This window comes from Podarcis cretensis (assembly GCF_951804945.1).
Source record: "Podarcis cretensis genome assembly, chromosome: 5".
Lineage (NCBI taxonomy): Eukaryota > Metazoa > Chordata > Lepidosauria > Squamata > Lacertidae > Podarcis > Podarcis cretensis.
This window is the reverse complement of record NC_137174.1, coordinates 28,739,158-28,766,583: the sequence shown is the minus strand read 5'-3', so window position 1 is coordinate 28,766,583 and position 27,426 is coordinate 28,739,158. Positions and strand designations below refer to the sequence as shown.

Sequence of the window (27,426 nt, the reverse complement as noted above, 5' to 3'; positions counted from 1 at the left end):
GAGATCATCAATGTTCATGAGTGCACACACTAATTTCTCACTTGAAGGGCTTCCAGTTGACCTTGTAGCCTTATGAAGGAAAAGCCAGAAGCATCTGTTTCAAGTGCTTACTGCAAGAATGTACTTAAGTTGTCAGAGACAACTGCTTGCTCAAGATTTATTATTAGTGACCAGGAGTTCCTTTAATCACTGACACTACACATTAAAAATAATCTGGGAAGGAGTGATGGGTAGAAAATGAAGATACTGTCACAAGGTCATGGTCAGATGTCATAAAATTACACGCAATGCCATTAAGGGAAAAAACACAGGTGAGGGTCATGTCTTAAACTGCAATTGTCAAAAGGAGGATATCATTAACACCAAATTTCCATAATAATTGTAATGAGTTCTACTTGACATGTTTAATAATTCTCTTTTGAAGTTCTTGTTTCTTTTTGGTACTATTCAAATAATGGCAATTACAAGTGACTTGATGTGGCCACAATTCTGGACTCCCCAACCAGAATGTACCACTGTCAGGATCCCCCCTAGAAACCCACTTTCAGTGTGCCAGAGGGCCTAAGCTTGTCCAGTGGAATTTTTGTTAACAGATTCATTAACAGCACAATTTCACTTTAAGCAGGGCTTTTTCAGCTGGAACTTGCTGGAACTCAGTTCCAGCACCTCTCAGGTGGCACCACTGCCATTGTAAGAGAACAAGGGAGGTGTTCATGGTGAGTTCTGGCACCTCTTTTTCTAGAACAATGGCATTAACTTTAAATAAACTTACTGTATGCATCTATGTTGTTTTTTTCTCCTGACCATCTCAAAGGAACCCATGACAGCGTGTGTTTGTTTGTGTATGAATGATGCAATACAATATTTAAAGCATTTAAAATCAAAGGTATCCAAAAACAATAAACACAGTAGGATAGTAAACAAATTCTAAAATAGATGTAACAAAACCATGCATCTGGATAGGCCTACTGAAACATTAAAGTTTCTAAAAAGCATCTAAAAAGTGTAATGAATGCACCTGTCTAATGCCAATAAGGCAGGGTTTCAGAGCAGAGGTGCTGCCACACTAAGGAATCAGTCCTTGCAAATACAGAACAAATATTGTGTGGCACTTGTAAAAGTGCAAGTTCTGCAGATAGAAGTGATTGAGTTGGCATGTATGGGGTAAGGCAATCTCTTAACTAAACTGGTCCCAAGCTGTTGAGGCTTTTATGTGCCAATTGTAGCACCTTGAACTCAACTTAGTAGCAAACTTGAACTTACTGTAAGAATCCCAAAGCTCACTTTGCCGGTCAAAGATGTAGATGGAAGGAAATCTGCTTCATAGTTCATTTTCAATGGATTCCTCCGACATCTCTAGCTCAGAGCAAGTCTTTGATATACAACATTTAGGAAATCTACTAGAACCAAATGTGTGCATTCTTCATTTCCTAGAAAAAAAAATGCAGTGAGTCAGGTGCTGTTAAAAGGTTTTGCAAATCATAAACATGACTTATAATGTTTCTCAGGCATGATATGTACCACTTAAAGCCTCATTTGGTGGAAACTTTTCTTAGGCCTTTTATCATTCAAGCATGCTAATGAGGGACCCCAGTAGATTAGTGAGTAGCCTAATAACGCAATGGTCTATTTCAGTCATCCTTTGAAACCATCTTTCATTGGAGTCAAGTAAACCTCTGCATTTTAATCACCCGCTAATGAATTTGCAGACATGTGCACCCTTTTGAACTATACAGGACAGCTGTGATTATTTTAAAGATATTATGCCAAATTTATATAAACATTGGCAACAGAATGACAATGTTTTTCAGTGTCTTACAGAAAGGCCTTTTATGCATTTGGCAAGCAGTATACATATATGTGTATTGGCAAGTCATCCTGCAAACTTGTTTGAAGGGAAAGGTTGACTTTTTTAAAAATTAAAAGAAAATCAAGTAAATAAAATAAAAAATCCTGCTTTAGATTCAGGGTTCCTTATTCCTTTTCCTCCAACTTAAACATAGAAAAGCCATGTCAGCCAGATGCCTCGATGCTCATATATAGCTATAATGAAATAGTATCATCACCCCCGCCAAGTAGGCCATTAGCTGAGAAACCCACACAACCAAGAGCAGTCTCTAGAAGGAACTATCAGTGCTCAGGGGCCTTTATGATTCACTGCAATGACAAGGACAGCAGTGCCTGTGTCTTCACAATGAATGCAAGAATTGCCTCTGATGTTGCAGCTAATACAGAAGCTTTTGAATACTTAATAGCTCATCAGGAGCATTGGAATACCTATGGAACTCTGATGTCTTTTACAAGAACTTTACTGAGCATTAGCATCTTTTGTAGATACCCTAATTCTCTTCCTTGATATGTCAAAACAAATTCAAAATAATGAGGAATTAATTTCCCCCCACCATTGTCAGGCTTTGTGTTTGCCTCTTTAAAGTGTTGCATTTCAAGCACTCCAGGATTTTCCCCTGTAACTAAGTCTTAAGGATCAAGTTTCAAATTAATTATATTGTATTCACTGAATCCCTGCTACGCAAATTCAATATTATGCTTCCTTTTTCTAGTTAGGCTCCTAATTTCTCACTCACACAATTTGCCCAAACCATTATCTTGTATTGACATAGCTTGGCAAGAGGTGCTATGCAAAATATTTTATTACTTGAAAGTTTTCAATATAATACAAGCTTTGCTACAGTGGTTGTTATATTATTTGCTTGATCATGGCCATACCAGTATTTCCAATTACTTTGCTGCACCAGCAGGTGCGATTAAACTGAAAATATATAAACTGAATAAACTGGGACACAGTTTATATGATGAAATTGACTGGTGTGGCAAGGGTTAGAGAGAGCAGGCAGATCAACAAACTTATTATTGAAAAATGAAGCATGCATGTCATGTGTTCTTCATTAGAGGTTGAATGGCCACCTGTCAGGGATTCTTTAGGTGTGATTCCTGCATTGTAGGGGGTTGGACTAGATGACCCTGGTGGCCCCTTCCAACTCGACAGTTCTATGATTCTACGACTAGATGAGCCACTGGCCTGATCCAAAGGGCTATTCTTATGTCCTTACATTGGAATAGACTTACTGAAAGGCCTGGTGCCAAGTCCCACAGATTTCAAGAGGGTTTTTGTCACAAGTAGCTTTTGTTAGATTTCTGCCAGAGTAGCATTTGAATTCCTACTTTCAAAGTAAAATGAACCAGCAGCGGGAGAGCATTAGGTTAATAACATGGGGCTGCTTTTTCACTCCTCTTGGGATGCAGAAAAGAACAGCCATATTTCTGAAGAAAGGAGAACGAAATCCAAAGGTTCTTGCCCTGGTAAGATGAATGCATTTCCTGATCTAATTAGAAAACTTCAGTACTTCGAAAGTCCATTTTATGAAGGAATTAGTCCCCACGCCACCAGCAAAAAAAACTAGTGCCATTCCTCATTGACACAGTTCATCCACGTGGTCCTTTTACAAGCTGCTCTGATGAGGTGCAAAACATATTTAAGAGTAATCCAATCATAGAATTGAAGAGTTAGAATCATAGAATCGTTGAGTTGGAAACCTTTGCCCAGTGTGGGGCTCGAACCTACGACCCTGATATTAAGAGCCTTATGCTTTACCGACTGAGCAGCATCCTGTTCTCACAGCAGCCAACCAGATGCCCCAATGGGAAACCCATAAGCAGGACATGAGCCCGAAAGAACTCTCCCTTTGCTTTGAATTGCGATATAGTTATAGCTATGTTTTGCTGGAGTATTTCCCCCTGCTACATGCCCCTTAATCTGTTTGTTTCACATTTGGAAAGAATCATTAGTTAATGTAAGAATCATTAGCCATCTACCTATTAACTAGCTGATTAAAGTTACACATGCCTAATCATCAAAACTGTGGCATAGCATTTTTAAAAAAAACTTCACAATTCTTAACAAATGTTATCAATCACTGTATTCTAAAACATTAACATGTTAATATATTTTGTCCTTCTGCATCGCAGTAACACACCAGAACTAAAATTGCCTTTTAAAAAATGCAAGTAAGTGTGCCCTTGAGGGACGCAGGTGGCGCTGTGGGTTAAAGCCTCAGCGCCTAGGGCTTGCCGATCGAAAGGTCGGCGGTTCGAATCCCTGCGGCGGGGTGCGCTCCCGCTGCTCGGTCCCAGCGCCTGCCAACCTAGCAGTTCGAAAGCACCTCCGGGTGCAAGTAGATAAATAGGGACCGCTTACCAGCGGGAAGGTAAACGGCGTTTCCGTGTGCGGCTCTGGCTCTGGCTCTGGCCAGAGCAGCAATGTCACGCTGGCCACGTGACCCGGAAGTGTGTCCGGACAGCGCTGGCCCTCGGCCTCTTAAGTGAGATGGGCGCACAACCCCAGAGTCTGTCAAGACTGGCCCGTACGGGCAGGGGTACCTTTACCTTTACCTTTAAGTGTGCCCTTAGCTCACAACCCTACCTATTAGAATTTCCCTCACCGATAAAAATTAATCCCCATAAATTCATCAAGTGAGTTAGGTACTAATGAAGTCAGTTAAAGTTTGGAGCTCTAGTGGTTTTTAAAAACAAAACAAAAGCTTGCATTGTGAAGAAATAATGGGAAGAAAGAAATGAGAATTCAGAGTCACTGAATCTATCAAAGCATGAATATAACTATGAGATAAATAATAATACTTAACACTTTCTATGTCTTTGAGCAGGTCTAGGTTTTTTAAATAGATAGCATATTAGTTTTTATATTTTTACCGTAACATAGTATCAACTATTCACACACATCCCTTGTTCCCTCCCACAATGCAGACAGTAGTAGTAGTAGTTTCATTTCTGTTATCCCTTTATCTCCCACTGTTTACAGCCTTGGAAGTTACTCAGCTAGCTTTACCAGATCAGTTTTCCTTTAGATAGGAATTACTGGGGACTTAAATGTAACACCTGTTTATTTTAAAGCTGAATCAAAGTTATCTGGTGAGAATGGTTAAAATTTGGGGGGCAAATATCCCAAAGCCAACACCCAATGTTTTCTTCTTCTTCTTCTTTTTTGAAGCAGCAGCTGCCAATTTTGTGGCAGAAGTGGCACTTCTCAAAGTGGCTGGTGACCAATAGTGGTTGTTTGGGTGGGGCATCATTGCTTACCTGGCTTCTTAATGCAGAGGTCACTGCCAGTAAAAGAGAGGGAGAGGAACAGGGATGAGGTGTTGGGCATGTCAGCAAAGTGCAGCTGCCTCAGTGGAAGCAGTGGATTGTTCTGCCGCTGCACCACAAAGCTCTCCCTGCCACATCTCCCCACTCTCTTGGCTTCTGGCAGTGTCTTCCGCATTGGGAAGCTAGGTGAGCATTGCCGTCCCACCCTGCTGTGCTCTGCCAACTGCTAATGCTGTTAGCTGCTAGAATCCACAATGATGATATGTAACCACATGGCATAGCTCCAAGAGGACTTCTGCCTAGGTTTGTGTGGTATTTGCAGTCACTCCAAAAAGCACTGCTGCCAGTGCTAGTAAGGCACACATTTCCCCAGAGTATGTATGCAAGCAGGTGTGGGTTCTTTTCCACTTCATTGCCAGAAAATGAAAGAAAGGAAACATCACCAACAGCCTAGCTCATCTTTTGAGGCAATTTTTGAAAGAGAATGTAAGTGTGGGATTTATTGCAGAAGAGAAAATGGAAGTAAAAGGGTATAGAAACACTTCTTGTTAACAGAGTGGTATTATCAAGACACCCCACTCAGTTGCCTATCATATTTCACATCTGCCAATAGATAAGCTGTGCAATTATGAACTTCAGCATTCAACTTTTCCAAGCAGGTATGTGAGTGAAGATCATGGAGGTTTCCCCCCACTGAATAATGTAAATCAAGGCACCCTGTGGCTAAAATTTGTTCTTAAAAAAACCAAATTGATTCTCCTGTGATTTGGCCTACCACTGTTTTTCTGTGAACAGAAATACATTCCTAAATCATGCTGACATTTGTGTCTTAGTTTTATTTGTACTGCTTAAAAAAATAACCCCTAAGACTTCATATATCAATCTAGAGTTGCTTGGCTCCTTCTGTCACAAAAAGGAGGGGAGCTTGTTGCTATTGATTCTTTATTGCACACTACAGACTTCTACATTTCATACATTAATGTAGAATTCCTTTAGTCATTGTTCCCTACTGTCCTGAACAGGGGGAGGCATTTGGTATTACCTTTGTAATAAAGCTGCTGTTATTAGAGAAGAGAAATGAGACCAGCAATCACAGGCATCATAAATATGAATGGATATTTGTGCGTGCACACAAACAAAGTAAAGTATGGAAGCTTTTAGACTTTTTTTATATAAAAAAAATTCCTCGGATAGGCAGCCCAAGATTTGTGAAGCATACATATTAGATCCCAGTGACTAGAGCCAAATCTGGCTCGACAGAAACTGGCAATTGCCCCATTTATCATGCTAAAAACCAGGGCAGCACATCCTGTATCTCTGCTTGAGGTGTAACAGGAAGTGCCATTCTGCTCTGCCACTGTTGCCATCACTTCTGCTACCACTACACTTGCTGCTACTGCCGCTGCCACTGTCAACACTGCCTGCTCTGCTGTCATGTGCCCTGTTGCACTGACTGCTGGCGGAGAAGCAATTGTGAGTGAGATCTCAGCCCAAATGACATGATCTTGATCAAAATCAGCACCAGTCACAGCAGTGCTCCTCTACCACTAGCAGATGCAGTGGGGCAGGTGGGGCACCTGCAGGGGTGTCAGCTGGGAGGCATCTGCTGCCTGGGGCAGCAGCCTCACTCTGCCTAATGGCTGGGCCAGCTCTGCTAGTCTCCATCTCCTCTCTGACCAGGTTGCTCCATGCTGTGATGACATAAACAAGTCTGCTGGATCAGGCCAAATATTCAACTAGTGCTGCAATCTGTTCTGACCGTAGCCAACCAGATGCCCATGGGAAACCTGCAAGCAGGAGCTAAGTGCAACCGTCTCTCCTCTTGTGATTCCTCGTGATTCCTAGCAGCTGGTATTCAGAGGCACACAGCTTCCAACAGTGAGGGTAGAAGATAGCCATCACAGCCAGTGACTATTGATAGCCTTATCTCCCATGCATTTGTCTAATCCTCATCCAAGTTAGCGGTCATTAAACGTTATCTCGTGGGAATGAACTCCCTAGTTCAACTACATCCTGTGCAAAGGAATTATTTTGTTTGTCCTGAACATGCCAACATTCAGATTGCACTATCCTAGTTAGCACCCCTATAAGGTCTGCTTCGGGAGAAGAGTGCAGTGTGCATGGAATGAGCATCCACAGAGCTGATGACAAAGCAATTCAGCTATTAGTTTTCACAAACAGCAGAGGAGGTTCTTAAATCTGCTTCTGGGCTTTGCTGTTGACGTCTCACATGAGGAGATGCTTCTGCATACAAAAATATCCCCTCAAAACAAGCATACAGAACCAAAAGCCACTTCGTGTTCTGTTTGTGAAAAGGAGGCTGCAGTCTGTGTGAGGGGAGGGAAGAGTGTGTTCCTTCAGCTGCCGCATATGGCATGGCTTGCTTGAATGAGTCATCTGGAGTTGTTTGCCTTGCGAGTCATTCTGGCAGGTTCACTCATTATCTGCTGTTGCTTTGGCTTGCTTTGGCTAACAATGGACAAACTCTCGCCAGATCAGTTTGCATTTGGGGTATTTTCTTCCCAACCTGGAAAATAGTTTGATTGACTGTACACCAATCTGAGACTCAGTCTCAGTCCTGCACGCCGGACTGAAATTCGCCCCCTCATTGGCCCAACCCACTAACCTAGCTGGGCAGTGGCGGTCTCACCAAAGAGCTTCATCTCTCCTTCCACAGTCCCTCCTGGAATTCTAATTTTCTTAGGGAAAAACAAAAATAACTGGAGTCAAGACTGGACATCTTGGTAGCAGGGTGCCCTCTGTGTACATTGCTCTCTTCCTGGAGAACCCACAACACAATACTAACCCATTATGGCAATAAATATATTTCATTTCAGCAAGCAATTGAACACTAATTGATGTCCAAATCTGTTACCAAGTTTCATGGAGAAACGTGGTACACTGCACTTTTCTTTTTTGTTTTTTAAAAAAACTGAGTAACTTTATTGATGTGATGTCTTATTGATTTTATGTCTTGCAAACCTCCTGAAGGCTTTTGATGCCATGCTGGTGGGCTATCCATTTGAAAATATAATAAGTGAATGAAACATGCTTGTCATTGCTCATGTAAGTAGTTGGAATAAAATCGGAAAGGGACAAACTCATAGCCTCTCCAATAATCATATTCAGGTCTGTGGGATTAAAGGTATGAAATATCCTAGATGCTTCAAAGGGAGCCACATGTTCTCTTCTGGGGACAGGGGGCGATCACAAGATTTTGAAACTCCAGATTTCAGGAGCCGGGTAATTTACCAATGAGGAATGCATTCTTACCGGGGCAGAGGAAGGTATTTTAGAACATGAGAAAAATGCAGCAGAGTGTTGTGGGTGACTAAGATTTACTCAGAGTAGACCAAATAAATTAGTGGCCAGGTTTAACTTGAATCCACTAATTTCAACAGGCTTACTTTGAGAAAAAGTTAGCTGAAAACAACCAGGTATCTTTTCTGCATGCACATTGCTGTTCATTCCAGTGGTTTCATAGGTGCTGCCTGCCCATCCTGTAATTAATTCTATGGCTCCAGTCATGTGCAGTTGATTTCTGTGGGGCCTTCATCTACCTTCATCTTTGGGGGAGACAGCTGTGCAAAGATGTTTCTTTCTGACAGCCTGCTTCATGGCACTGTCCACCACTGCAGACTCAGCTGTAGTTTATTGGTACAGTGCTTTGAAGGTTGGGACCATGAGTAAATTTTATCTAGGGGTTTTATCTGTAGAATATCGATGTGAATCTGGCTTGCTGCAATATAAATATAAAGGTAATATACACCTCCACTCTCCTGATGAGAGCAAACAGTAAATATTTCATATTCTGCATCTGCCCTTATCTTCTTTCTGGCTCACAGGAAACATCCAGAACAGTATAGTCTAGCATAATATAGCGAATCCAAAGTATAAGTGAATGAGGTTTCTGATGGCAGTTTGTGTGATAAAAAGGCTAAAGAATTTGGGGTCCTCCCTCATGGCTGGGAAAATGCATGGATTATTCTGCTGCGTATGACTCAGACCTTTTTTAGCTCCATGTCAGCTTTCTCCTGCTTGGTCCTGCCCCCCCTTGCTTTGGACTGTAACCCTAATCAGTTCCAGACCACTAGGGTTGCTGGGAGTTGTAGTCCAAAGCAGCTTCAGTGTGCCTCATTGGGGAAGGCTGTTCCATGGGGTAGAGTCAGCATGGTGTACAGTATGGAAATGCTTGTTAATCTGGAGAGTAGTTATAAATATATTGCATCTGGCATTCTGAATAATTGAGGTTTTATGATACACAAGGTGGAATAAAAACCCCCACACTATTTCAAGTTAATACAGTCCATGTTTGCCCATCTATAATTCCTCAAAAAGAAACACACAGAACTCTCCTTCTTTAGGCCATTCCAATAGCTCACTGTCAGTCAGAAACCTGCAACAAATCCAAGATTAAAGGTTTTGTGCTGAACCAGACTCTGGGGATACACATCTCTTGCTAAGCAGACACACACACACACACACACACACACCTTGGGGCAGGTTTTAAATTTCTTCACAACTTGAAATATAATGAGTGATCTCCAGTTATGTTATAGGAGAGCAAATACCCAGCAGGAGCTGAAAGGAGGGCAGTTCCTAAAAGGTCTCCCCTCCTGTGTATCTGACCCTGCCCTGCCTTCTAGCTGCCTAGCTCAGATAGGTTAAAAGGGTTTTTTCTGCTCCTGTTAATATGGTATTCATATTACTGGTTGAGATATTTTGAACTGTTTATAGAATACAGTGGTACCTTGGATTACAAACGCTTTGGGTTACAAACGTTTCGGGTTACAAACTCCGCTAACCCGGAAGTACTGCCTTGGGTTGTGAACTTTGCCCCTGGAGGGGAGTGAAAATTGCGTGCTGGTAGCGCGGCGGCAGCGAGAGGCTACATTAGTGAAAGCACGCCTCAGGTTAAGAATGGTTTCAGGTTAGGAACAGACCTCTGGAACGAATTAAGTTTGTAACTTGAGGTACCACTGTATTTTAGTTTGTCTCTAGAATGCTTAAAAATGATGGTGATGTGTTTGCTGCCCTGGGCTCCTCTGGGAGTAATATATATTGAAATATCATTATTATCATCATCATAATTCAGGAGCCAATGTACTTAAAATCCTGGGGACAATTTTCATGTGTTTTGACCATTCTAGTGAGGTCTGATATATTTTTACTCTTTCTTTCAACATCAAAAGCCTTCAGGGCATCTTCCAAAACAAAAACAGTATCAAACTTGGCTTGTTCCTTTAGCCATCTGGTTCAAATCTGTTATCTGGGTTGTGTCTTTTTATATCTGTCAAGGCTTCTTCCAACTGATCTCCTGATGGATAACTGGTATAGGCAACTTGTTAGTGACTGAGCTACTGAAATATTCCAGTTGTTTTTATTCTTTGGGTTTTTGTGTCCTCTTTATTTTCTCAATGTGGCTGTGAATCCATACTAACTGGAGGAGACAGTCTTAGGAGGGCATGGAACCAAATGATAGACTGATGAAGAAGGCCTTACTCTCTCTCCTTTCCCCTGATGCAGCCAGGTGGACTGACTGCAAGTGGACAACTGATTTTTGGTCAGCCAGGCTGGTATAAGTCAGGGAAGAGGTATCAAATTGTTCCTTGCTGATCAACCTACTTGCCTAGCTAAATGGTGGCAATCCGGAAATGAAACAAAAGAAAAGAAAGAAAGGAAACGGACATTCTTCCAAATCTGCAGAAGCTCCCAAAATAATAAACTGGGCTACAAGAATCTTGAGATTGCTCCTTCCACAAAATTAACATATTCTTAAGTAGCTTTGTGGCCTACAGCAGCTTAGCCAGGCAGGCATTTCCTGAGAAGACAGTAATCCAGTTGAGGCAAACAACAGGTGTTGTATTTATCAACTTATGCTCACATAATACAGGCCTCTCAAAAACCTTCTCTCAGAATGACTCAACTCCAAAGACACAGATGTCTTTAGGCTTTCAGAATCCGCTCTGGCCTTCAGGGCTTGCTTCTCTAGACATATTACCCTTGCAGACGGGTCATGCATACATATACAGTACTACAATATTTTGCAACCAGACACTGGTGCAATCTCATTTTAGAGCCTATTTGGCAGCAGTGAAGGCCACTGTATTTTCTCGGGTTGTCTTGTGCAACTTTCCTGGTTGATCCAGAGCATGCAACATTCTGACCCAACTGAGGAGTGGGAACGTATCCCTTATGGATCATAAAAGTGAGTAAGAGTGGGACAGCAGGTTGAGCCAAGAAGATAATCAATCCCTCACTGTGAGAGGTGGTGGAGCAATATGATTGTTCCTATTTAAACTCCTAATTAGACATGGCTGGAATTGGGGAGAAGGAGATGCAGACAGGATGTATTTTCCTTGCGGGTTCTTTTCAATTTCAATTTTCAATGAATTTTCTGGGACATTAGATGCCCCAGTGAAATGCTGTTTTCTGAAGTCCCTAGTGCCAGGGGATGCTGCCATAACAGCATTTGGTCCAGACTCAAGGAAGAGCAGGTAAGAGAGACATCCTTCCCTTTTGCTGCAACCACTGCAGTTACAACCAGCAAGTAAGGAATGGTGTGTGAGGACTCAGTGTGGGATTAGCAATTACAAACAAATTTATAATGCTTGATGGGGAGATGGAAGAAGCTTTTTGAAGCATTCTTCAATATTGTTTTTTAATTGCCAGCATCTTTCTGAATTGAGACTAGGGAGTTTGTCCATTGCTATTTGTATTATTAAATATATTCATTTGACACCAACAGTTAATTTAAAACTAATGGCTCATCGTATATTACCTTGCATCCGTTAGAACCAAGCATATTTTGCTGTCTGATTACCGTTTCATAATGATTCCTCCTTTAGGCCTTACAAGCTGTTTCATTTTAATAATGGAAGACCTTTGTTTAACCTATCCAGCTAACTTGCTGAAAACTGCATGTTTCTTAATGAATATTACTTGGCTATTAATAGCAACCTTTCAAAGCCATGAGGTCAAATTGATGCTTATTTAGGATAGAACTGTTTGTCACCAAGATAAAAGATCTTGTTAATCTTCTGGAGAAAATCAATTGATTTAAATTTTCTGGCATCTGTTTCAGTTCTCTTCACCCATTAGTAGTTTGCATGTAATGTCCAAGAGAAAAGTGCTAAAAAAGCAGATTTTGACAGTATAAGGTGAGCAGGTTGTGAAAATTTAAAACTTTACAGAAACATGGAGTCCAACATTCAACTTACTTAGCACATAGGGTTGAATTGAAACTTTCAGGAACATTTTTAGCTGTGTCAAAACACACACACGAACACCCTTGTAATTGAGGGTTGTTGGTTTTTTTGTTTTTGTTTTGTTTTGGTCAACGCTTCCAAAAATGTTTGTTTGTATAACACTCACCTCTCTTGTTCCTTTTTTTATGTCATCAAATGTCCAAATTGGGTTGAATATGTAGTGCCATGATATCATCTTGTTTACTGCATTATCGCCAACTGACAGGGATCATCTAAGAATGAAAACCAGTTTAAGTAATCAGCGATTTCACACTGTGCTGGTGTTACTCCTCTCAACCCTTTCTAAACCTTGTTTTAACTGTATGCTAAAAACAGGGTTTAAAAACCTCTTTAAAATCCTTATTCCCCTCCCCCCCAATACTGATCCAGGGTGGGTTAAGTGTCCCCTGGAGTGGCACAAGGTAGATAAAGGAGTCTGTGCACAGCATAATTTCAAGCAGGGAACAAGCAGGAACCAAGCTTCATATGCCATGACATTGAAGGCAAAAAGAAATATTGCTGTTGATCCAAAGCACAAAAATCTACATGACGGGTGGGCACAGCTGACAAGACTCATTCCTTTTGCTCCTGACAAAACAAATCATTTGAATAAACTCATGTGCTTTGCAGCTAAAACAAGGTGTTTTCCCAATGAATGGCTGGTTACGACAACACAAGTCAGGTTGCCTAGAAGATGACTCAAAATTAAAATGATGAAATAATGATAGCTTTAATTCAAAGGTATAATGTAAAAGCCAACATGTTTGTTGAAAGCACTGATGGGCAAGGCCACTAAGACTCCCTTTGGTTTGGCTCGGCTCAGAACTCCCCCAGGATTTTAAAAAAAGTCCTCTGAGCCAAGCCAAGAGTTTGGGCTGTGCCCCCTTCCTGTTTCCACCACCTCCTCTTCCAGCTCTGCAATTCCCTGCAGCACATGCAGACGATGAGTGAATTTTCCCATAACTGAAATGTGTACAACCTTTTTGAGCCAATTACCAATTGTGACATTTGAACTAACTTGCCATCCATGGGGTAGAACAAGTTGGGCTGCCGCTACAAGATAAAGGGCATGTGGTTTTAATGTTGCTGAGAAGTTGTTGCCTTTAAATATAGCGATGAGGCACAGAGCCAGATCTCAGTGGACTAAATCACCAGCAATGTCACTAATTTATTTATTTTTCTTGCTTCTTAAATGCAGGCATAGCCATTGTGGGGGCAGCAATGTGAAGCAAAAGGGAAGGCTATTTTCAAGTCAATTTATGCATCCATCCAGAAGGAGTCTTCGTGATTTACAGAGACAACCACATGTAAGCTACACAGTGAAAATCCATTAAAATGAAACAAATGTACTAAAAGTATTTAGTCACAAAAATCAACCAACATAAAATTACCACCCCACCCACATAAGGATGAACATCAAAGATAAACAACCAAGGGGCGGACCCTGTGGCAGGGGAATAGCACTGTTTTCTCTCCCTCTGTTCCTCTTTCTTCCTCCCCTCCACCACAAAAATGTTGCATGTATCATGAGTCCTCATGACACTGGGCAGGTGCCAGACTCCTCAGGTTTGGGGAATGAGGCTGTGGACTCAAGAGAAAGTGTCTGACCAAGAGAGGAAATTGTTTGCAACATCAACCCTGGATTACACCCATTTATTGGTAGCTGTTCTGAAGCAAGAGGCCATCACTCTGGCTGCCACTTCTGAGTCTGAGGACTCCTGCCCAGAAGTCCTAGCATAGTCACGGTTTCCTTCACACCATCAGAAGCAACAGCTGAAGGAGAGATTTTTAACTGGAAGAGACTTCCAATTAACCACTCAGACTGAGCAGAAACCCTAGATAGGTTTCAGTCTTGGGTTATCTGTTCCTCAACTGGCATTTGAGTCTGAGTTCCACATGGAGCTATCCAAGGTGCTACCTCGCCTTATTTTGCTGTAACTTTTCCTATTCTTTTGTGAGGGGTGGAAGATCATGCTCCAAGTTTGGGAAGAGAGTCTGCAAGCCTATAGAAAGACCTTTGTTAAAACATCATTTTTTTCATTCACGGGGGAAGGAATAACATTTCTCCAGCAGGTGATACCTTTACAAGACCGTACCCTTTCTTGGAAAATGAACCAACACTGAAGCTCTTTCTCCCAGAGTCTCATATGTTGCCTAAATATTTCTGTATGGTGATGCTCTCACATTGCTCCTTCACATTACAGTATTCCAGTTCCCCATACACCAGCCATTCCATCTCTCATCACTCTTTTGTTCCACCACTATCCACTTCCAGCACTTGATTATACCATCCACTCTGTAGACATGTTCTAGAAATTTGTAGCAACTCTTTCTTCTTCCTCCTCACTAGCCCATTATTCCTTCTCTTCCATCTTAATTGCCCCAACTTCACCATTCCCAACATTCCAATTCCCTTGGAAACAGTTGCCGGCTGCCCAGAATGGTCTTGTATTTAACAGCTTGCATTTAGTTATCCCTTGTTTTCCCTAGGCAACTGCTGCTCAGGAAAGCAAAAATGGGAGTTAGTTGGACTCAGATCCTCTGAATCCTTGGGGTTTGATTCTGAGAAAGGCTTGGGAGACAACTCATGCCATCCCTGGTTGAAACCTGAAGTATAAAGATTTAAAAGAAGAGCAATCAACCAAGATCCAGTTAACACAAGATTTTAACTATGGAAATGTGGCATGCAAATAAAATGATAATGAGTAGGAAGACTTGATCCTTTGGGGTGCTGCTCAACTGCAAGCAGTTTCTTACACAGGGCTTGATGGGAGAAAATAACTATATATAATGCAGTGTTTAATGGAAAAAATAGATGATTGTTACAATGAGTCAAAGTTTTAGTCTGCTTAGAGATGTCTTAGGACTTTATAGCAAAAATATATTGAGACTTAGTAATTGAGAGGGCTGAACACAGTATCATCTATAACTCTTCCCCTTGGTGTGAAAGCAGTCTATTACTAGTGCCCCAGGGTTAAAAAAATAAGGAAAATGCTTATATCAGGAAAACCAGTAAGTATGGGTACCCTGGGTGATCATTTTCATTTATTATAGTTATGCCTGAAATGTAACACACACAATAGCTCTTTATTTGTTAGCTTTTTCAAACTCAGTAAAGCTTCTCCCAGAAGCCACACTTTTATATAGTTGTTCCTCATTTGTTACCTTTTGCAGTTCTCTATGCAGTATAAAGGTGTTGAGAAGACCAATTCTAAATCACCCTACATTTGTGGACAAGAGCACTGTGTTATAATGAAGCGGGAGAGGCCCACCCTTTACGGCCTCCCATTGTTTTTTGTACAGTTGCAATACATAGTTGACAAAATAATATATTTGTGTTCAACACTAGTATAGACATGTCAGTGGGGAAAGCATTGCATGATTGCTTTTGGGCGGCACTGTTCTTAAGAGAACTTGTCATTTTGGGGGAGGGGTTGTGAAGAGGGAAGGTGAAAAACCTGACAAACTAAAGAAAATCTGGATACTTTTGCAGGTGCATGGGGGGGGGGTTTGATTTTCAACAGCCATTAGCAGAGGATTCTGTTAATTCTTTTAACCATTTTGATTCTTTTTTAAAAAAAGTTGTTGTGCTGTGGAAGTGATGGCAACAATCCTCCTTGACTCCAGAACCACTTCCCCCCATAATGCATCTGGAGGATGGACTCAGTGTCACAATGTTGCTTCCTTCCAGGTAGCTGCCCCACCGTCCTATTGCATGACAGTATGGACAGCCTTGTCCTGCTCCCCTAGTGACACAGTCTTTCTTCAGATGCTTTGTGGAATGAGATGCTGTTTAAAAAGCTGTTTAAAAACAGAAAAGATAATCAAAATAGAATATATATATATATATATATATATATATATATATATATATATATGAAAAGCCTTTGCTAATGACTGTTGAAAAGTATGTCCCATACTCACAAATGTGAGCTTGGAAATAATTAGTTTCTCTAGCCAATACCCTGTGAAACTGGGAAGGCACTTCGCTCCCTCATATTAGTTGTGTATCTGAATTTGATGGAAGGAAGAGGGAAATGAAGGTGGAAACCTTGTGCACGCTTATTAATTAATTGATTAGGTGAAAGTAAGCTCCTGTGAAATCCAGAAATGAGATATTTCTGATCAGCCATGAAAGAATCAGGCTGTAAAGGTGATTTCAAAAATGATGTTAAGAACATTTCTTAAAAAGCACTGGATGCGTTTAGTTTTGAATATTGTTAACACAAGGTAAAACAAAAAAAAGTAGGGTAGGGCTACGGTTACTGTAGGGGGATGAGTGACTCTTTCAATTTTGGTTTCCTTTAGTTTCTCAGTTTTCCACTCATTTCTCTACATTCTCACATCGATATGTTATTTATTTATTTATTTAAAGTCCTCATGAAGGTTAGTGTGAATTTCTTCTCATATACACATTTCTGTATGCAAAGCAACTTCCCTCAATAGAATCACCCTCTGTGTTATTTCACTAGTATATGCATTTGTATGTGCATTTACCCCCAGTATATGCTTTTCTGTACACGTTACTTGGCAGGAGATCTGCACTGCAAAATCTGGAGTAGTACAAATTTCAAAGGATAGCTGTGTTTAACTTCTCGTGCTGTTTCAGAAAGCATGAATTAGACGGGCTCACCTTCAGGTATGTGCCAAATTTCTCCCACATCCCTATTTTAAGTATGACTAACATGAGATACATACCCTTTCTTTCTTAGAAGCCACAGCACGCCTACAGCAGAAAAGATCAAAGAGCTGGATTTTAAAATATTGATATCTCATCTTTCCATCCATTAGATGCCACAAGGCAGCTCTATTGCTATCACAGCTATCCATTGTTCATTTTTCCACAAAGTATTATGTGCAGCACTCATACTATCTGAACCTCCTCCAGCTTCTACTGGACAACCTTGTTCAGACTATGTACAATGACAGGTTCTTATTCATTAACATACATTTTACTCAGAAAGTATTCAGGCACTTTTTATAATTCTTTGTTTGAAGGAGGAGAATCTGGAGCTATGCAAAAATTGTATAACAATAAATGACACCAAGAGCAAAGCGCTCTCTCTGTCTCCTCAATTCATTGTATGTTTTGTTTATTAAGTACAAAGCCATGTTCTAGCTCTTTGTCTGCTGTGTATAATTTGAATTATAAAGCAATGATCCAGTGTACTAATGTGTCAAAGCAAATGGAATTCATTTTCTGACCTCATCTCCCTACTGTAATGTAGGCATAAAAATGTGTTCCGCGAGTGACAGGTCATTAGATTTAGCATGACTGACAGCTACCTTCCCCAACACATTCATTTCTTTATTAAGATGGACTCCTTCTATGACCTTGTTGCCTGGCACTTTTCATTGCTTTATCATCTGCAATAAAGAGAAAAAATCTGTTGCTCTAGGTGAGAATTCAGAGGAACTGGAGGGAAAGCCAACAAAATTTCACTAAGGCAAGGAAAGGACTTAATCCTTATCTCCAACCTGTTCTGCCATCTTTACTGAGGAACCTGTAGCCCATCAGATGTTGTTGTACAAGAACACTGATTATCTCTGATTATCCCTGAGGCTGATGAGGGCTGGAGTCTAACAACATCTGGAGAGCCACTGACTCCCGTTCCTTGCTCTAAGTAATGCATAGGATACTGTTGGCTCTCTAGATGTTGCTGAACTACAACTTCCATCATCCCTGGCCATTGACCATGCTTGCTGGGATTGATGTGAGTTGCAGTTCAGCAACATCTGGAAGGCCAAAGGTTCTCCAGACCTCCTCTAGAATTTGGTTCACTTTTTCTTCTCTTATCCACTGGTCCCAATCCTGAAAGGACTCCTCCCTATGCTCCTGGCTACTTCTTGGGTGACATGGGTGACATTTGTGTTCCAGGGGGTCATTTGTTTCTGAAAGATAATTTGAAGCGTGACTTGTCAAGCTTGAAAAATTGTGCATATTTTCCTTGGGGCAGACCCCCATGCAACCCAGTCACTTCGATCCATTTATTTCACCTCTACCCTGGCAGTTATCTGTTAATTTTATTCATTTATTTTTGTAAATTATGGTTTGTTTAAATATTACTGTTAACTGCTTCGATAGTTTGCTCCTCGAAGCTGCCAATGGCTTTGGCATTTTATTAGATTGTTTTAAAAAGTTTATATACTACTTTTGAGGAATAACATTTTTTGCTCTGCTTCCCATTTCAAATGCACACATAGGTTTATGGGTAAAGCTTGCCAAGATCAAGTTATTAGGAAAAGTCAACAAGCCACATGTTTTCATTTTTCACAGGCACCTGTCCTGTGGGAGGTAGTTATGGGAACTGTAAGTATGTAGTATGAATTTAAACAAGAAATATTGAGACTTTTTTTTATTGTGTTCAGGGACAATAAACACCCATTTCGGAGGCAAGGTTGGTCTAGGAGTCACAAACAGGACTATAATGTGGATAATTACCTTGCTGCTTCTCTTTCTGACAGCTCTTTTAGCCCCCCTCTCTGTGTTTGACAGAATAATAATTTAAAACAAAATTACTTTCACTGTAGCAGAAAGTACAGAAGGCAGACAAAGGAAAAAACGTGGTGCATTCTAGACGCTAGCCTTGATGGAGAGGTAGGGGGGAGAACCTTCATACCCATAGCGTAAGGGAGATGTTATGTTGAACTAAATATGATCTTTGAAAATGCTGATGGGAAGCCAAGGGTATCAAAAACATTATTTAGCTATGGCTCATGAGGAGAGGAGAGGAGGCAGTGGTGTCATCTTGGTGGTAGCACCACACTCATTGTGATGGGGATGGGACAGAATAAAGCAGCAGTGGCAAGATGAGGAGAACTCTGGGGCTGTTGCAACTGTGCACCCAAAGCTCTCCCAGCCTCACCAGCATCTTGCCTCACTCTGCCCCAAACCCACCCAGATGAGCACAAGCCACCACTGGCATTATCCACCAGAATCTAGTGAAAACTTAAAACTAGGTTATACTGACGTATCAAAAGCTATTTAGTACATATAGTTTATATACCACTTTCCCCCCATCTTTTAAACCACCTTTATTCCTGCATTGCAAAAGGTTGTACTAGATGACCTTAGAGTACCTTCCAATGCTACATTATAGGACTCCTGGATAGTTAAGTCCGGTCAAAGGCAACGATGGGGTGCGGCGCTCATCTTGCTTCAGGCCGAGGGAGCCGGTGTTTGTCCACAGACAGCTTTCCAGGTCATGTGGCCAGCATGGCTAAACTGTTTCTGGCGCAACATAACAACATGACCAGCAAGCATGGAAATGCTGTTTACTTACCCACCACATCAGTACCTATTTATCTACTTCACTGGCATGCTTTCAAACTGCTAGGTTGGCAGGAGCTGGGACAGAGCAATGGGAGCTCACTCCATCGTGGGATTCGAACTGCCGACCTTCTGATCGGCAAGCCCAAGAAGCTCAGTGCTTTAGACCACAGCGCCACCTGCATCTACATTATATGATTTTGTGTTCATGGAATTCAAGGCAGTGTATGCAGGATTGTTGAGTAGTTTCTCATGTGGCCACTGAGCAGACCCAAAGCTGCTAAGCTTCAGCTGCATCATCTTGTTGCAGAGAAAGGAGTGAAGTTTACGCTATTTGTGTAACCAGAAGAGAACAAATCAGCACATAGTGGGCCTTCATACACTTCTAAACATATGGCAAGCCAGCTGGATCAGGGCAATGTCTCACCTAGACCAGCATCCTGTTCTCACAACCAGATGCCTGTGGGAAACCAGCAAGCAGGAGCCAAGCACAAGAGCCCTCTCCCCCTGCAGTTTCCAACAACTGGTAATCAGAAGCATTTCTGCCTCCGACACATTTTCATGCACTGAGCAGAATTCTGTCTCCTTTGCTTATCACTCAAGATTGGCACGTGCTCCAAATGGGGTGCCAAATATTTGTTTCTTCTCACCACTGAACAAAGGGTTACCCTATGCATATTTGGGACACCCATCTTTTTCCATTAAAAAATGCAGCTGGGAAGGGGGGGAATATTGGGATTATATCATGGACAGTGCTCTTTTTATAGAAAAAGAGGTGCTGGAAGTCACCTTATTCTCTAAGAATAGTAATGGCGCCCACCTGTGAGGTGCCAGAACTGAGTCCTGGCAAGTTTCTGCTTGGGAAAAAAATCATGGACCAGATCTAAATCAGCAGCCTTCCTGATCCAAATTATGGCCCAAATCCATATCAGGACCCCTTTTCTAATAGAAAAAGACACTGAGCATTCTTCACTTCAGAGTTCAGCATGGACAGCAGTGAGGGCTGGAGTTTAAACTGGAGGGGCTGAACTTTGAAACGCAGTCAGTGCTAATGTGTTGACTAAGCAAGGGCTAAATGTTCAGCATTCTTGTATGTAAATCAGGCCAATCCAATCCAGAGGCTTTATGTCACCTCCCAGTAACAGGGGCGAGGTCATACATACCCTAGTTGTATTGGAAAGGTGGTGAGGACTCTGAAGCAGGCTCTCCCTAATAATAATAATAATTTATTACTTATACCCTGCCCCTCTGGCTGGGTCTCCCCAGCCACTCTGGGCGGCTTCCAACAGGAGATTAAAAATACATTAAAACATCAGTCATTAAAAATCTTCCCTAAACAGGGCTGCCTTCAGATGTCTTCTAAACGTGAGATAGTTGTTTATTCCTTTGACATCTAATGGGAGGGTTCCACAGGGTGGGAGCCACTACTGAGAAGGCCCTCTGCCTGGTTCCCTGTAACTTTGCTTCTTGCAGTCAGGGAACCACCAGAAGGCCCTCAGCGCTAGACCTCCCTAGGCTTCCTCCTGTCCTGAGACCAGACCCTTTGCACTTTTCATTCTTTGTCTGCTTTCCAGCAAAACCTTAAATTAGTAGAAAACTTTATTCTAACAAGCATCAGTGCAATTAAAAACTTTGGAATCAGAAACTTCAAAGGGGGGAAAGGGGGTACGGTTACAATAGAGGTGTGAAGCCTACAGAACTAAAGGTGTGAAGCCTACAAGAATTAGAGAGAGACTTTAATGAGCATGAAGGCAGTTTGATCAAAAAAACTTGTCGAGCTTTTTTTAATTGTTATTTTAGCAAACAGTTGTAACTGTTGGGTTTCCCTACCAATTTTATCCCAGTGAGCCTCGTGTATTAATTAAAAGGCACTGAAGACCAAATAGCATTTATTACACTTAGTCCTATTTTAAGGAGAAAATGTTTAACATGGTAAATGTGTGGCTCATCATGTAGGAATGCACTGTACGCAACTTATTATCTTAAGTATGACTGCATCCCACTGGAAATCAAAAAGATGTGACATAGCAACCTTTATTAGCTTAATGGGAGCTGACCTGCTATAAATATGACACCTTAAATTGAACATGAGAGGTGACCTTCATTTAATGCAAGCATTTCTTCTGAAATAAAGACTCCTGTCATTAAACCAAGGCCAGTGTGCTGCTAAGTAACCAAATTGATAACTCTTCCAAATGGAATTCCTTTGAGTGAGGAGTTGTTGGGTGGCTATGTCACGGCTGGAGTCAGCACAAAACAATGCATCAGTTAACTGTTTATTCAAGGAAACAATCCACAGTCCTGGCCTACTGGCCCCAGCAATTCCTTCGAGGAGGTCTTGCCCCAATGAGCCAGTTGTGAGAACTGAAGGTCCCCACCTTCCCAGTGCCCACTAGGACTCTCCAGGGTCTTTCGCAGGCAGTCTCAGGCTGCATCTGCACACCATCACCCTCTGCTCTGCCCATTTCAGTTGTCTGTGGGTTCTAGGAGACTGGGGGATGGGAGCTAGGAGATGCTTTTCAAAGTTATTCACCTCACAGGAATTTTTTCAATAGGATTAGTCATCAGATTTCTTAGTAGCAAAATAAATTATGTGCGCATGTAAAAACAGAAAAGAAAAAGAAACGGAAGACTTTTAACTATGATCCTTCAGGAGTTTGATCTTTGGAAATTCAAAGCATTGTGATCTGCAGCTCCTGGACTAATGTGCTGATGAAAACATAGGTTTCCAGATGATTTCAGGCTCATCCAGATGGCCTGTGTATTGTGCATCCATCCTGATTTGTTTGCACAAAACCTACACAGAAGTTAGACTATCTTTGTTCTTTTTTAAACATTTGCTCTGTTCATCTTCTCCATTTGTTTGTGGGGAGGTTATACAGCCATGAACATTCATTTGGATTTGCTTGCAGGGTGTTTACATGTTTTCTCCTTAATTTTTCAGGGCATTTCTCCATAGCCTTCCTAACTGGAAAAGCCCCCCCCCCTTCTTTAAGTGGATTTGCTGCACTGGGGCAATAGAAGGTTATAATCCACTTTCAATTGTGAACACCTACATTTCTGACATTCTAGAAGCACCTTTCACTTTTCCTGAACCTTCTGACTCAGATTTAGAGAAGTTATGGCAAGGGGAGTCAACATGTTCCATAAGCAGCAAAATGGACTGTCAAATGAACTGACAGAGGAAGAATCAGAAGAAAAAGGAGGCTGATAAAGTTCTCTCAGTGCAAGTCAAACGGGTACTTTAAATGTACATTGATGACTTATGCTCAGTGAACTCGGGCCTTGACTGTGGTCCATTATCACAGGATACAGCTAATTATGTCATCCGTTTTCTAGATGGATGACACAAAGCAAATAGAAAGTGAGAGTTCCCTGTGCTTGAAGTGCTCTATGCAGAACAATGGACTATGGACACATCAGCTGCCTTGAGTTAGAAACAAACACAGCTTGCAAATTAGGCTTGAGATCTGTTCAGAGCTGAAATTCATTGGGACTGGCAAACTGGAATCAAGTTAATAGTTGATCCAGGAAAGCAACTAGGATCCAGGCTGCAGGAGAACAGTAGCAGTCTGTGCCTGAGTAATGGGTTTACTCAGACTGAGATGCTAAGCCAGAATACAGATTGGGGAAATTTTTTGACTTAGTTTGGTTTTAAAGGCAAGCCTGCTTAACCTGCTCTTTTCTTTCCAAAACAATATGAGAACCAAACCATAGATGACCTTTGAAACTGACATCTCTCCAGATTTTGCAATGCAGTTCTCCTGACAAGTAAGGGGCATAAAAAAAGTATTTTATTTTTTAAAAATGACTCTGTTTTCCATCTCACATGGGTCTCAAAGCAGCTGGTGCATGTAATGGGATAAAAGTACATAAAAATACACATATCCGTGAAAACGACATGCAAAAATGCATTATTTCGTGGAAATTTGCTTTGCAAAAAGATGTATATGAGGCAAAAGTGCACACTAAAGTGTGTACAGGAGAAATTTGAGCTAAAATGCTGAAAAAGTTTCATGAGTTAAAAAAAAATTACAGGAAAATGTAGAGAACTGAACTTAAGATTTGAAAAGCAAGAAACTGTCTGATGAGGGTGGCTGGGAAGAATGTGTGATTAATCATTATTTTGCGGTGTGAAATTACACACAACAGATAGTGATACTTTTAAGTTTGTGAACGATCTTGTTTTTTTTAAGAGCCAAAACATTTCCCTAAGAAAAAGATAATAATTCCAGTGAAAGGAGAAAATGTTTTATTGACCTCTTTGAAACAGAGCTATTACCAGCATGAATAAACTGTAAGGATAGTTAATATGTTTTCACAGTCTATTTTCCCCATGCAAGGAACTAGGAAGTAGTGGCATATCACAGCACCATATTGAAGGGGAAAAAATATTGTGATATTATTCCACCCTACTGCCTTTCAAGTAATTAAAAGGTAATCTTCCTGCTGCCAATTCAGCGCGTGCACACACACACACACACACACACACACACACACACTGAGAAAGAAGATTGCAAACAACAAAAGAGCTGGTGGTAGAAAAAGGCTTCCTCCTGCCATCTGCAATGGGAATTGGCCTCCTGCTGGAGACTGAAAGAGAGATGCCGTTGTATTTAACCTTGCAGGAAGGACAAGAGACTGCCGAATCAATGGACACCATCTATGGCAGCCTGCCAATGATTCAGAAATGAACAATAATGTAAGATGGATGCTCTATGTAAACCCTCATCACCTACAGGAGCTTGTTCCTAGACACAGATAAGATACTTGATGAATTAAGGTTGGCAACTCTGCTGTATCTAGCCTTTCCAACAAGGCTATTGAAAAATGAAACATTGATTGACTGGCATAGGATTGGGGGAGGAAGTACCAACTGTTCTGATGCTCGTACCAGGCTAAAGAACACTCCGTAGCATCATTTTGTATATAGCGGGTGGGAGTTTTTAAAGCGCTTTAGTACTATAATGTGCAGATGGAAGCAACTTTTATAGCCATGCCTTATTGTTTTCTATATTTCAGGCAGCATTGTGCCGCAGGAAATGATATATCTAGGACTGGTGCAGTTAAGAATGCAAGAAAGCTAAATTCAGTCAAATCTGCTGTGTTTCTTAAACACAGAAATTTGAAGAAGCTGGGGGGGGGGGAGGAATATAAATTTGTCTGTTTCGCACTGGGGCACAGACAGCATTCACTAAAGCTGGCCCATTGACATGGAGTTGTTTACAGCGATGACACCATAAAATAAAATTTGCAGATAGGAGTGGATCCTTTCTGTACAGAATGAAACTACTGGCAGGGACTCCAGATCCTGTACTGGGAACCTCAGATGATTTAATCTCAGAGGATTCAGGCATGTGGGTGCTCAGAGCTTTTTTCCGGAACAGAACAACAGAATAAAACTGTGTAGCAAGGAACCTCATGGTTGGCAGGTAAGACGAAGCCTCTGAACTGGCCATGCATGATATAAAAGAGTGGGGGGAACCCTGCAGACCAAATGTGGCTTTTCGGGCCACTATCTGCCCCAGGCCAAACCCCCTGATCCATGTCTTTTTTTAATGCTTTTGTTTTGAACAGTGATAGTGCTTCTTGCTCACCTGGGTGGAAGATGGATGGAGAAGTGTGTGTGCACTTGCATATATGTGTGTGAGTGTTTAGGGACCGGTGACATTTGGATTGTAGCCTACTGTACAAAAAAGCTTGCTGCTGTGTCTACTTTTGGCTCCAGCCCTATCCACTGCGTGTGGCTCACAGAAAGTTGCCCACAAGGGAATGTCACTGTCAGGCAGGAAAAGGTTCTCCATCCCAGTATGAAATCAGAGGAACCTTCTGCTACTCCCAGGTCAGCACAGCAGTACTTTCTGCCTGTACAGCAACATCAGGCCCTCCAAGTTTCCCTATTTTCCAGGGAGGGACAGTCTCAGATTTTCAGAAGACGTCCTAGTTTCTGATTTGATCCCGGAATGTCCTGCTTTTCCTTAGGATGTCCCTATTTTCATCGGAGAAATGTTGGAGTTATGCGACCCCCAAGCCAAGGAGATAAGTAACTATACAACCTTTAGAAGACATCTGAAGGCAGCCATGTATGGGGAAGTTTTTAAATGTTTAATATTTTAGTATGCTTTTATATATGTTGGAAGCTTCCCAGAGTGGCTGGGGCAACTCGGTCAGATGGGTGGAGTATAAATAATAAAATTATTATTATTATTATTATTATTATTGAAAAGGACATTCCTATTTTCACCGGAGAAATGCTGGAGGGTATGCAACATACATTATGGATTCTGGTTTAGGAAACCTCCATGTAAGGCCTGCATTCTAGCATCGACTCAGATTGGGCCTTACAGTTTTTCCTTTTCTGGTGATCTGCAGAATTATTTGTATACATCCTGCATTGTTCCATACCCCACCCCTGAAGCATCACAGGACATTGTCAAGATGAGGAAGGTACTTAGCAGTAGCGGCCAAATGCAAATAGGTATATTCGCATTAAATCAGAATTACCAAATTGGCTGAATTGTTTCATTATGCTTTCTGGACCCAGTTTTATATCCATGCGTTATGAAAAACCATCTTTCTGGCATCTGTTTGCAATTAATGGAGGTGCTTTAGCATTGATATCATCATCAGAGTTTCCCCCATTATGCTCAAATGGACTGGTTGCATGGGCGAAAGCACATAGACCATAGGCACGTCAGTTCATATCCTCCAAAGGGGCTGTTTTCCAAAAGAAAGAGTTTGATTGGAGCAATTTGGAAATGGCTCAGAAGTTCAAGTACATTCTAAAAAGGACATCTGTGTGGGAGAAGCAATCAGACTTGACAGCATTAACAAAGGCACACTGCATAACATAGCTGGTGAAAATTACATTGTGTTAGCAATATAGACAAGGCTGCTGTACCTTAGCTATTGCTAAGCCTAGCAATTCTGTTAGGGAAAGGAATGAGACTAGGAGGTGTATATAATGCCATATTTAAATAATGGGACTGAATCAAATTAGCTGGATATCAAGAGAGGAAAAAGACGATTTATTTTCAGCGGCTGGTTCTAAGCGCTGGATCTGTTACTAAGCGATGTTTGGAAAATAACAGCCAAGACTTTTCTGGAACGGAGACAACACAAGCAAACCAGAGTGACATCCACCCAACCCAGCAGTTTATTTTAGAAATGAAATCCATAAATTTCCAGTATAGGATTTGGTCGCACAAATCCACAAAAAGCAAATGCGAGGAAATCATCTGGCTCAAAAACCAGCTATGGAGTTCGTTTTTGTTTTGCTTTTTGGAAAGGCCTGTACATTGTTCATCTAATAATGTATTCTTTTGTTGTTGCATTACGAACTTTGGGGATGGGGAAAAGGAGTGGTAGTCAACTAAGTGTTACTCAGAGTAGACCTACTGAAATTAATGAACCCACTGAAATTTCATTAACTTCAGTGGGCCACAATTCTGCACCCCCATGAAATGGAATTGCCTCCTCCCCGACAGCTTCAGCCCTGGAGGTCTGACCTTCAAGGCCATTCTTTCCTGTCCAGCATGACTCCATTTCCAGAACTGTGGGATGTAACAAGCCCCCCCTGCAATTGTAAGACCTTTCCCCCTGTCCTCTGAAATGGCACAAATTTGTTGCACCTTCTCTTTCCCCCTTTCAAGATTTACCTAAAATGCTCCACCAATCAGATGAATCATAAAACGGGAATAAAATACCACTCCTGATTCAAATACCTAAGTTAGCCACAACTGACAGAAATGCCTATATAAATTAGTCACAACATGTCCCATTGCT

At 41.4% G+C, this 27,426-nt stretch overlaps 1 long non-coding RNA gene across 6 annotated transcripts in view; it reads right to left on the bottom strand.

Moving 5' to 3' along the window:
- Positions 1–27,426, bottom strand: part of LOC307215942 — a 576,636-nt gene that overhangs the window by 262,957 nt on the left and 286,253 nt on the right. For 5 of the 6 annotated variants that reach the window (XR_013838751.1, XR_013838752.1, XR_013838753.1 and 2 more), the window contains 2 exons: positions 12,499–12,604; positions 1,264–1,430 (listed from right to left, as the gene is read on the bottom strand). This is a non-coding gene — a long non-coding RNA (uncharacterized lncRNA). Of the gene's footprint in view, positions 1–1,263; positions 1,431–7,750; positions 7,772–12,498; positions 12,605–27,426 lie in introns of those variants that run through there. The other variant, XR_013838756.1, reaches the window with a different exon arrangement.